This window comes from Canis lupus, chromosome 9 (genome assembly GCF_048164855.1).
Source record: "Canis lupus baileyi chromosome 9, mCanLup2.hap1, whole genome shotgun sequence".
Classification (NCBI taxonomy): domain Eukaryota; kingdom Metazoa; phylum Chordata; class Mammalia; order Carnivora; family Canidae; genus Canis; species Canis lupus.
The window spans coordinates 9,461,118-9,474,264 of record NC_132846.1 but is presented as its reverse complement, the minus strand read 5'-3'; positions in this window follow the sequence as shown (position 1 = coordinate 9,474,264).

Below are 13,147 nucleotides of genomic sequence, written 5' to 3'. Positions count from 1 at the left end.
CCCTATCTTACCTGAGCTCTGGATCCTTTTGACCTCTCTCTTTCAAATAATTGCCATCCATTTTAAACTAACTTTATTTTTTAAAAAAGATTTTATTTATTTATTCATGAGAGAGCGAGGCAGAGACACAGGCAAAGGGAGAAGCAGGCCCCATGCAGGGAGCCCGACGGGGGACTTGATCCCGGGTCTCCAAGACCACCCCCTGGGCCCAAGGCGATGCTAAACTGCTGAGCCACCCGGGCTGCCCTTAAACTAACTTTAAACTCACTTCTCTGACTGTTATCTCCTATACCTTTTTGTTAGATAATTTTTCTCAATAGGCTCCTTAAGTACTAATATTGGTTATGAATTTCTTCTTGTCTCCTTCTCACTTGATAATTGCTGTACTAACCCCAGGAGTTATGGCTATTACCAATAGACTGACACTTTCAAAATCTTGATTGCAGCCTACTCCAGACTCACCTATGCAATTCACTACTGAATTATGATATACATCATATTACATATTTTGGAAGAGTATATATAAAAATATAAAAATAAAATATAATAAAATGATAACATTCAGAGTGTATACACACACACGCACACATGCATTTTCAAGTTCCAAAACTTTAACAACTTGGAAATGACCTCATCTCTCTCTCTTTTTTCTCTTTTTACCTTATGTTGGTGAATGCCAATTTATTAGATTGTTTATTTCAAGTTAGATATTTTTTCTTCCTTTCTTTCACGTTTATTTATAATAAATTATATTTACCAGTTTCTGCTTATTTTACATCAAAAACATCTCTTTAAAGTTATTTTTCCTCTTCAACTTGATTAGTTAGTTCAGATTTTCATATGCTCTCTCATGGACTATTGAGGTTTTTTCTTTACTAACACCCCTCATGTTTATATTCTCCCCTAATCCATTCATTAGTTCCCTTCTTACAGTAATTTACTAGCTCCTCATTTCCATTTTATGAGTTTCCTGGATAATTCTTATGTAGCCAGTGGGAGCAAGGTCTACTTAGATTTATGTTTGATTGTAAAACCCTGCTACTCAAAATGAACTCTGGCTCCAATAGCATTCACAACATGTGGGAACTTGTTAGAAAAATGGAATATCATGACTTGCTCCAGACCACCTAAATCATATTCTACATTTTAATAAGATCCCCAATCAATATACCAGCACATTAAAGTTTGAGTAGCACTGTGTGGCAGTTCTATCCTGAATTGTGCCAATCTGAGTGTGTTGTAAGTCTGGAAGGTAGCTGGGTATTCCTATCTATTCTGTAGGGTCCAGGGAAGACTCAATCCAATTTTGTCCATGTACTTCCTTTCCTTACTTCACTTGCATTGCAGATTCTTCAAATGGTTCATTAAGATTGGTTTTTACAAACAAACTATTGGTCTCAAATTATTTTCTTTTTGTAAACTAAAAAAAAATGCTGTAGCTTTTAAATTATATTTGATTTTTTTGCATATTTTTAAATCTCCTAGGTCTCAAAAGGGCTTGGTTTTAGCTTGAGTACATGCTCAAAATATAAAGCATTTTCTTAATATTTACATTCAACAAATTGCAATAATTCTGCATAGTAAAACTTTGCCTATAAGTTCCAGTTTTGGGCTTTCCTAATAAACCTTAGCTTGAAGCTTTTAAACATATGATACCATAATGGTTACTGAATTTGATTCTTCTAAATAAGAAGTTACTTTTTGATTCTATAAGGGGACTTTGAACTCAGGTATAGTCTTTCAGATGATCAGTGAATGCATACTCCAAAGCAGCAGTTCTGAAAGTATGGCTCCAGGACCTACAGCATTAGTATCCCCTATGGACTTATAAAAATGAAACTTCTCTTGCCCACCAAAGAAATACCGATGTGAAACATTTTGGTGGGAACTCATGATCTGTGTTTAAACAATTCCTTTAGGTGATTCTGATGCATGGCAAAATTTGGAAATCACTAGTTTGTTTTAAAGCAATTACTTTGATTTCATTGCCCTTGCTAGTGATTGATTTAGATATGGGCACAAAATACAATATGAGTCAATGAAATATGAGATAAACATGGTAAGGAAGCCTTTGGGAAAGGTATTCTTACTCTTATAAAATAATGAGCAAGAAGGAATACTTTCATGGCTGGCTTATTATGTTGCAAGTGATTCTTGGTCTATATATTTATCTACCTGGCCACCATTAGACAGAATAGCACTGATACTGAAGTTGGTTGAATGGAAAGATCATAAATACATAGGTTCTTGATGATGTCATTGAGTCCGTGAATAAACCAACTCTGGAATTATACTTGCTCTCCATTTCTTGTTATATTAAATAATACTCTTATTATGTAAGCCAATTTAAGATGGGTTTTCTGTTATCTACACTTAATAATATTTAAACTTATAAAACATGAGTTTCCTTTATAGTCAATAATAATAACATAATAAATGCTATTTAAAAATCAGTGATGCATAAAAATTTTTCATGAATTTTTCTTGCCCACATCGATAATACTTGTCAGTGGTACGCAGTAGTCTGCAGTTTTGTTTTTTGTTTTTTTTTTTTAAGATTTTATCCATTTATTCACGAGAAACACAGAGAGAGAGGCAGAGACACAGGCAGAGGGAGAAGCAAGCTCCATGCGGGGAGTCCAACGTGGGGCTCGACCCTGGGTCCCCAGGATCAGGCCCTGGGCTGAAGGCGGCGCTAAACCGCTGAGCCACCGGGCTGCCGGTCTGCAGTTTTTAATAGGGTAAACACCCCACATTTTAAAAAGTATATCAGAAGCTGAAAATAAAAACACTTAAAGTAGGTAAGAGTAGCTACCTATGAAAAGCTTCTGAAACTTAAAAAAAAAAAAAGAAAGTAACTCATATATGTGATTGGATTAAAGCTCCTTCAGTCTTATGAGAGATTTAAAGTATGTCTGTGAAGAAAAGGGGCAACAATTGAAGTATAATTAATAAATTAATCTATAGTGAAAATGTTTATTATATAGAAGTGTTCTAAAGATAGAAGATTTTGTTGAATAATAACAAATATTGGAAGTGGATAGTAAAATCTTTTAAGTATTTATTCAGCTGTTTCTGATCAACACTACTGTCAAAAAATCTTCCAGCTTTACTACAGAGAGGAACAAATACCAGGTAAAACTGTCAAACTACCCTTGTTCTGACTTCACACATGCATAACTATTTTACATTTTGAAGCTTGTTTCTTAAAATATTGTAATTTTGAGATGATAGTGTTACAGAAAACAAATTGATTCATTTTGGTAGCTAGAAATAACATATCCATACTCTCAGGTTAAAAAAAACAAACATAACATTTGGGTATGTAGATCAATGTTTTAGGAAGAATGGTTAATGTTAATACACTTAACTACGTTCATGGTAATAAAACTCAGTTTCTGTGATGTAAAACTGAGAGCCCAACTTGGATAGTGTAGTACCTTGAGTGCCAGAAATACTTACTGAAACATTTTTTTCTCTCTCTTTTAATAATTATCTTAACTGCTGGAAAGTCATAACTACTCTAATTTCATTTCTAATGGAGATTCTGAATACTTCATAAGAGCAGTTTAATAGTTATAAACAGAAACAGGAAATAATTTTCTTTTGTAAGTAGGGATATAATATCACTTCAACTTCTGTGAAGTGATATTAAAGCACACTGACAGTTTATACTTTCTCTTCTTGCTACTTTATATACCAAAGGATCAAATACATGAATAAAATTTTTCTTGTACTTACTAGACACTTTTTTGGATTAGCAGTGATAAAATATGAAAAGCAGTACGATGATAAATCGTGACATGCTTTTCAGGAAGTATGAATAGCAATATAGCTTATAGATAATCTAGCCCATTATTATTCTCCAGAAATATTTATATGTATGATACCACTGTGAGGATGAGATATATATGTTTTGAGTTTTCCTTTAAAGTCTGAAAACTAAAATTTCAGTAAACCCACATTCAAAGAGACTCAGTGATACTGGATAAAACCTTACTTTTCCCTTCTTGCATTCTTATGGACAATTCTGAGAATTTGTATGTAAAATGTCAGCTGCCATTGTAGTGGTTTTCTTGACCCAGCATGGAAAGATAGTATAGAATGCTTATTATAGTTTCTTCTATAAGAAGGAAAAAAATCTGGTCTTCATGTGGGGAGAATGGAATTCATTATTATTATTTCCCTCACAAAATTAATTGCAGTGCATTTTAAAAAAAATTAAAATCTTAATGCCCATTATAACATGTTTTGATAGACTTTGACTCTATTGTGGGGAAGGAGGAGCTCTTTTTCTTTTATTGACCTTTTTCTTGAGGTGATTTGGTTAAGCAGGAAAAAAGAATTAGGCAGTTTTGACACCTCACCCTTTATTCTATTAACCGAACTACATAATCCTCTCCTTTGCTCAGTTTGATTTTCCCTTTATTGAATTTTGCTTTCCATGATGTTCTCATTTCCCTTATTAGATTAAATCAGATTGTTCTTACCCATCCAACATTATCCCTTTGGGAGAGCAAAATTCTGTCTCCTGAGAGAAAAATGTAAAGAAAATCTACTTAGAGAAGATTACTCAGCTACTGTTATTATCCATTTCCAATTTCCTTTTTACTTTACAGAGTAAGTTTGACTCATTCCCTCATGGCAAACTTTCCTCCTTTCTACTATGTAATAAGAATAAGGACAGGTCATCTATAATAGATGACTCCTAATGTAAAGTGCAGAACCTCAGGATTGATAAGACATGTTATATATGATAGGCCAGAGAAACTCATAGCTTATTGCTTGTGCTTGCAGCTAGTGCTTTTGAATCCATGAAACTGTCCCACTGAACCAAGAATTATTTGGGAAATTGTATTAGAGCATTTAACTGACACACAGGTGATGCTCTTTTGATGATTATGATGGAACTGCTGAAGGTCTGTGACAACAAGAATGTGGGAACAGAGCAACTTTGTCGCTTTGCATTCTATTTCACTTCTGCACAGATTGAAGAGAAAGCTAAAGATACACAGCCTTAGTGGAAATTAGGTTTCTGTTCTTTACAAACTGACATTTAAACCTCAACATAGAAATTTATATGGAAGTTCTTTTTCTTGGTTTTAAAAATTGTTAAAAAACAGTTTACTTTTTCGTTGTACTACCAAACACTTTTTTTTTTTTAATGTCTGTTCTTGTCCAAAGTATAATGAGTAGATACAAAGCCCAACGAATCATGGAACAAGAGAGAGAAAGAGAAAAGGGGTGGGGAGACAGAGGGAGAGAGGGAGAGTGTTTGCATGTGCATGTGCTGTGTGTTTTCTAACCCAGCATCTTAAATTCTCTTGAGGTCACCCTGTCAGCATCAGTTCTGTGGCCTGGATTTAGTTGAATCAATCCTAATTGCAATTCTGCACAGGTCTGGTCCTCTGTGGAGATTGCAGATGAATGACAGTGCAGTGGCAGAAAAGATAAATATGCTGGCAAATAAGATCCTGGCTCTCCACAGAGGATGGAATAAATTACTTTACCAGTAGAGTGGAGGTAATATGTTGAAGAGAGAAAGTGAAATCGAAGCCACTTTAATACTAGTTTTTTTTAAGTTTAAAATAAGGCATTTTAAACTTACATAAAACACTGATGGTGATCTGTTTCTATTTAGAATGCATTCCATTGCCCTCTATCATGAGAAATAATGGCATGCGCTAATTTTGTTTATGCAGATGACAGCCTGGACAATTTTAATTCATGTAGCATCGTCTGGTAGCTGAAGGCCCTGTGTAACTGTGGTGTAGCATATTGATTAGTAATTTGATAAATACACAAAATGGCACATTGAGCTTTAGGTGCTTCATGCAAAATGTATTTAAATGACCTTGACTAATTAGAGTGCATAGCTGCAAGGCAATACTGTATGAACGTGAGCCAGTTTGTTGGTCTGGAGATTTATGTGGGTTTATGAATATGAAGAGACCTGCACACAAACACTAAGACTTCTATCAAGGAAGTAGATAGAATACATCATCAGGAGATAAATCTTATTTTTCAATGTGAGAATTATTACCTTCATCCTGTAAAATTAATTCAATGATCTTACATCTAAAATATGTTTCATGGATTTTTAATTGGCAAATGTATAAACATATTTTGCTAGGATTAAATAACCAGGACAATATTTTTAAAATAGTCTTAAAATAATTATTTTGTTATACTTAAACATGAATATTAATTCTTCCTACTGATTATTAGCTCTTTAATTTTATACCTGTATAAAGTGTGAAGTTCCAAAATAGTGTTATCCTTATAGACTATACATCCACGGTTTACCATCACACATTATGTTAGATGTCCTGTAATTATATCTTGAATTAAACATTCTTATTAGACATCATGGATGAAGTACAGGTTTTTACTCTATTCTTTTTATTCTATTTTTTATCTTAAGATTTTATTTTAATTCCAGTTAACATGAAGTGTTATATTAGTTTCAGGTTTAATATATACTGATTCAATACTTGTATACATCACCCGGTGCTCATCACGACATGTGCACCCCTTAATCCCTATCATCTACTTCGCCCATCCTCCACTCCCTTCTCTCTGGTAACCATCAATTTGTTCTCTATAATTAAGGATCTGTTTCTTGATTTCTCTCTCTCTCTCTCTCTCTCTCTCTCTCTCTCCCCTTTGCTTCCTTGTTTGTAACACATATTAGTGAAATCATATGGTATTTGTCTTTCTCTGACTGGCTTATTTTGCTTGGCTTTATACTGTCTAGCTCCATCCATGTTGTTGCAAATGGCAAAATTTCATTCTCTTTTATGGCTGAGCAATATTCCTGTGTATATGTGTGTGTATGTGTGTGTGTGTGTGTGTGTGTGTGTATCTGTAGATAGACACTTGGGTTGCTTTAACTATTTGGCTATTGTAAACAATTCTGCAATGAACCTGGAGTGTGTATATCCTTTTGAATTACTGTTTTTATATTATTTTTCTGTTTTGACTTAAATTCCAGTTAGTTGATATACAGTGTGATATTAGTTTCAAGTGTAAAATATAGTGATTCAATACTTCCATACAATACCCAATTCTCATCATAACAAGTGCACTCCCTAATTGCTATTATCTGATTAACCCATCCTCCTTCCCACCTTCCCTCTGGTAATCATCAGTTTGTTCCTTATAGTTTTGATTTTGTCAAGAGGTCACATAAATATAAATGTTTAGTTACAGCCTTTTGAAATATGCTTCTTTGATCCCTGCAGTGCCTAATGTAAGGGTCTGTTTTTTTTTTTTTCCTTCTCCATGCACCTGCAGTGTTCCTCCCTCTGAGGATAGTCCTCCTTTGACTGCATCTCTGCCCTTCCTATCCTCTTTGACAGGGCCTCTTCTTTACATCTACCTCTGGGGAGTCTGTTCTGCTAGTCTTTGAGTCATTTTCTGGGTTATTTACACTGAGGTGGGTATTACCTAGTTGGATCCAAGAGGTGAGGTGAGCTTAGGATCTTCCTACTCTACCATTTTCCACAGAAGTACAGTAGAGTCTTTATTTCAAAGCCTATTTTGTCTGATAGGAGTATAGTTACATTGGCTTTCTTTTAACTTTCATAGACTATCTTTTTTTAACCCTTCACTTTCAGTCTGTGTGTCCTTACTTTTGAAGTCAGCTTCTCATAGGTAGCATGGGTCTTGTCTTTTATCCATCTGGCCACTCTATGTCTTTTAATTGGAGATTCTAGTCCATTTATATTTAATTATTAATACACATGTGCTCATTTCTATTTTTAAATTTTTTTCTCACTATCTTTATAGTACCTCTCTGTTTTTTTTTTTTTCATTTTCTCTCTTCCCTTGTGGTTTGATGAATTTCTTTAGCATTATGTTTAGATTTCTCTTTCATTTAATTTTATGTATTTATGTTTTTGCTTTGTGGTTACTCTGAGGTTCACATGTATCATTAAATATGATATTTTTTAAAGTTGATTAACAACTTAAATATAAACACACTCCACAACTCTGCATATTTACTCCCTCCATCCCACAGTTCATGTTTTTGATGTGACATTTATCTATTTAAAAACTATTAATAGTTTTTTTAAAAAAATATTTGTTTATTTTGAAAGAGAGGAAGAGGGGTGGGGGGCAGAGGGAGAGAGAGACAATATCAAGCAGGGTACTCTCTGAGCATGGGGCCAGATGTGGGGGCTTGATCTCACAACCCTCAGGTAATGACCCTGAGATCACGACCTAAGCTGAAATCAAAAGTTTGATGCTTAACTGAGCCACCCAGGGATCCTTACTTCATACACTTTTCTGGAAGTCTAATATGCTGGCCTTTTCTGGAAGTCTAATATGCTGGCCTTCTTTCTCTTTCAACTTATCCTCAACCGAGGCCTTTAATCTAGCCTAAATCTCTCCAGTCCCACCTTAAGCAGAGAATCTTTGTAGAATTGATGATTAAACAAAATTATCTATTTAGGAATTTTAGTTATGTCATTGAATACAGTGTTAGGCAATCTGTGAAGATTCAATATATCAGTAACTTTAATAGGCTAATTTACCAGATGAATCAGCCTTCACAGACTTCCTGCAGATTTTTGCCTCACTTTGGTCTTTGGAGTTAGCATCTCTGAGGCCAAAGCCTGAGATTCTCTATTATTAAGGAACACCTTAAGTGAGTCTGATGTACTTTAAACTTTGAGATCCACACAATAAATACTTATTATCTGTGAGATTCTACTTTAGAAGATAGTATATAGAACAGATTATCACTATTGATTTCTTCTAGTACCATTATTCTTGGGAATTCAAGGCACAGTATTACTAAAAACCATAAGCTGGAGAGTGTGGCTAAATTATTTTTCTTCCAAAGCAGTTGAATAAAGTAAGATAGTATAAAATTATGGAATTTACTCTTATAAAAATACATAGTTTTACTCCTATAAAAATACATACATAGTATGACAGAAAATCATAAAGATCCAGTTCCATCTAAGAAAAATATTAGCTCATATCAGATTTTGTATATCAGTTTAGCTCAGCCTTTACAAGCTGCTATCACAGAGAAGTAGACGTTAAAAGGTATGTGTTAAACAAAAGAAAACTTGCCCGTATTGAAATTACCAAGAAAAATCCATTCACATATATTGTCTTATCCTTATAGAGTATGTGAATTTGGTGGTAGTTATACTTTCAGCAGTAATTAAATTTTTAAGTGAGAATTTAAAAATAGCTAACCCATTCCACATTTACTCCTTTATTTGCTCTTAAATATTTGTGAACACATAAAAAGGAATTTAAACAGAAGAGACATAATACTTTAGAAATGTTATCTTTATTCTCGAATCCTTTCTCTATTCTCTCTTATAGGGACCTTACTTATTTGGACTCTTTAGCCATCTCTTATATGCAGATACTCTCCACTTTATATCTAGTCTCATTCTCTCCTGAGAGACTATGCCATATGCCCAAAGAGCATTTCCACTTTCTTATCTTTTTATACCAAATTCAATATATTTAAAACAAGTTTAAGTATGACCTTCTCTCCCAAACTGAAACCCACTCTTAGCTTGCCTATTTCTCTTAAAGATAGCACTACTCTTCAAAGCACACAGCCTCTAAAGTTTTGTTTTTCTTTCTTCTATATGACTAAATCTCTCCTATCCCCTATATGATTATTCACTTACTACTTCCTGAAGATTTTTTTCTTAGTTTCTCTAACGTTCATGTTCTACTTTTAATTCCTCCATTCCTGACCATATTTCAGTCTTAGGCATCTCTTACTTAGACTACTTATTATACTTCCTGTATTTCATTTTTTTTAAATTTTTATTTATTTATGATAGTCACAGAGAGAGAGAGAGAGAGAGAGAGAGAGAGAGGCAGAGCACTGGGAGCCCGATGTGGGATTCGATCACGGGTCTCCGGGATCGCGCCCTGGGCCAAAGGCAGGCGCCAAACCGCTGCGCCACCCAGGGATCCCTATACTTCCTGTATTAAGTTTCTCTTATAGCATAGAGAGTTTGTTAAGAATTTTTTAAATATCATGAATATTTGTAAATAAGAAATATACACACATATGTGTATGTGTGCACATATCTACACCTATTTATATTTACATATATATGCATGTATCTGTGTATGCATGTTTATATGAGTCAGCCTTATTTCCTCTCTCCCCTTCTTCTCCCATACTAGTTCCTTTTGAATTCCTGTAGGCTCATGACTTATTCTCCAACATTTTACTGTTACCATCCATCTGTATTACCATCTCTCATTTCAACAACAGCAATATTCTTTTTAATGACTTTTCATGCTTCCATACTTGTACTTATAATCCATGTAATACACATAATGATTATATCCTACATCAAATTCCCTATAACCTTTTAAAATAAAATACATTTTTTGGTCTTTATCAGAATTTACTACAGGACTTATTTTCTACATCATGTTTGACCTCATGTCAAGTCTCTCTTCCTTGACCATGTTATTTTTTGCCATATTAGCTTTTTAAAAACTTTTTTAGAGCCCAGCAGACTCATTCTCATGTCGGTAACTAGAAGGCTTTCTCCAGAATTGTTTTTATGATTTGGCTACTTCTTGCTATTCAGTTCTTTCTTCAACTTATGCTTCACTAAGATATTTTTCTTATGACTGCTTTTCTTTCTAAAGTGGTCAGCCCTGAAAAAAATAAATAAATAAAGTGGTCAGCCCTGCACTTAGAGTCATTGTGTATTCCATTTTCTAGTGTTGTGTTTTCATAGCACTTACCATTGATGTAAATGTGTCATTATGATCATGATCATCATGTATCTCTCTAAACTTCAATGTTTAAACTCCAAAAACGATGTGCATTAGTGCCTAGAACAATATTTGTTACATATTAGGTGTGTGAAAGTAAGGGTTTTGTTAAGCATATAAAAAAGAAGAATGGATATTATAAAGCCTCATTAGAGCTGTAAGATCTCCTTCTATAAAGAACCTTCCTGGATTCATACTCCAAGGTTTGATTTTATAAAAGGAATTAGCACAGTTTCTTACAGTTTTTAAGTCCAGAATGTTTAGAACTCTATATGAAGTGAATTTCTTAGTCATGTGCGTAATGAAAATATCTCTAATTAAATTTTTTTTCTAAGTGCCCTATTAAATTTTTTCCCCTCAGGAATGTATAGTTCAGAAACATAGGTAAATATTAAATGTAAACAGTTTAATATTCAGATACAGAGGTAAATCTGTTAGTAATAATGCACATTTATACAGCAGTAGGAAATTGCCATTACTCTTCTGTTTTACAGATGAGGAATTGATGTACAGAGTATCCTAACTTGCCCTAGGATACAACTGGTAAGTGCAGATAGCTCCAGAAAGCGTATGCTTAACCACTGTGCACATTGCCTTCCTAATAAACCACAATAGAGCAAAATAAAAGGAAATCAAAATAGATAATGAGAAAGAATAATGAAGCCAGGAGCTAAAATTTGAGGCAGCAAAGAGCAGAGTAATGATACACAAATAAACTTCGGAAACTTTTCCAGAATACATATAAAATGGAGATGAAATAATAAGAGTAGAGTGAAGATAGTAGGCAATGGAGAACAAATCATGAAAATATAATCATAAATATTACCTATTATATAATAAACAAAGTAAGCCCATGGGACAGGAATTATAATGAAAGTAATGTGAAGAGAAAAAAATGAAAAGTTAAGCATATTTCAAATCTCACAAAGACAAGATGGATTTTAGACACAGTTCACTGTTACAAGATAATTAAAGAAAAAGAATACACACACCGCACACAGAGAGACTTCTAAAAATTTCTGAATTAAGAAGATGTTTTCTTGAAGTAAAATAAAGACAGGTAGAACTTTTAAAACAATAAATGGCAAAGATAAAACACCATTTTTATAACTCTTAGTGAAAAATGATTGTGGTTCAAAAATTGTTTTCATGTTGCTCAGTTATCAACCAGATGTTACATTTAAAAAAAAAAAGTTCAAAAGACATTTATATTGTGATTACTAATTGACAAATAAAGATAACTCAAGAATAAAGATAGCAAAGATATAAGAAATCTGATGATATGCATTGAAATCAATTAAATGTATTTGTGTATTTGTATTTGATTAAAATCATTAAACTCTACTTAAAAAAATATGGGTGTGATAAGTATAAGTAATACCTATAACCTTATAAATACATATAAGATAATATGAAAAAATAAGAATTACAAAAATACTTTGTTCAGATATGTTCAATTATATTCCATTTTTTGGCTTGGAAATATTATGATTTAGTAATCTGACCTAGTATTTCTTTAGTTCCTGTGAACTTTATAATTAAAACCGTCTTGCCTTATACTAGCCTATAATTATAGTTTTTACCGTTTGTGTATAATATAAAAATGAATTTTTTTCACAACTGTACATTTATTTGTTAGCGTGCCTCAAATAGCAAGATATCATGGCCTAGACAGTAATGATTCTTTTTTGTGTTACAAGAAACTGGAGATAGTGATTCTAGTCTTGGGTTAGGGCTTCAAAGCCATCAGGACTTGTAATCAAGTTTAATGACTTTAATAGTATATTAATTATTTATGATGTTTAATAGTGTAGGCCTTACTATATTCAGAATTTAGCCCCAATTCAGTCTGGAATGTGGCCTCTCTAAACTCTATCTTCCTCATTAGGTAATTAAACAAAAATATTCCCTTAATTTTTTTTGTAAAGATTAATGATAAAATGTCTGGCATATAGTAAGCAAGCAACACATGATAACTATTACTGCTATTTTTAATATTATTGTTAGTAGTAGTAGTAGTAGTAGTAGATATATTACTGAACTAAAAATTACTAATTGGTGAGTAATGTAATAATGACCAAACAAGAAAACAAATATTTTAAATAACTGATTCAAGTTCTAGAACTATTGAAAGTTCTTAGTATAAAATATGTATTACTAGATATTATAAATAAACTGTATTTTGGGGTGTTTGGGTGGCTCAGTCGGTTAAGCATATGACTCTTGATTTTGGCTCAGGTCATGATCTCAGGGTTATGAGAATGATCCCTGAGTCAGATTCTGTGCTCAGTGAGGAGTCTGCTTGGGATTCTTTCTCCGCTCCCTCTCCCTCTGTCCCTCCCCCTGCTCTCTCTCTCTCAAATAA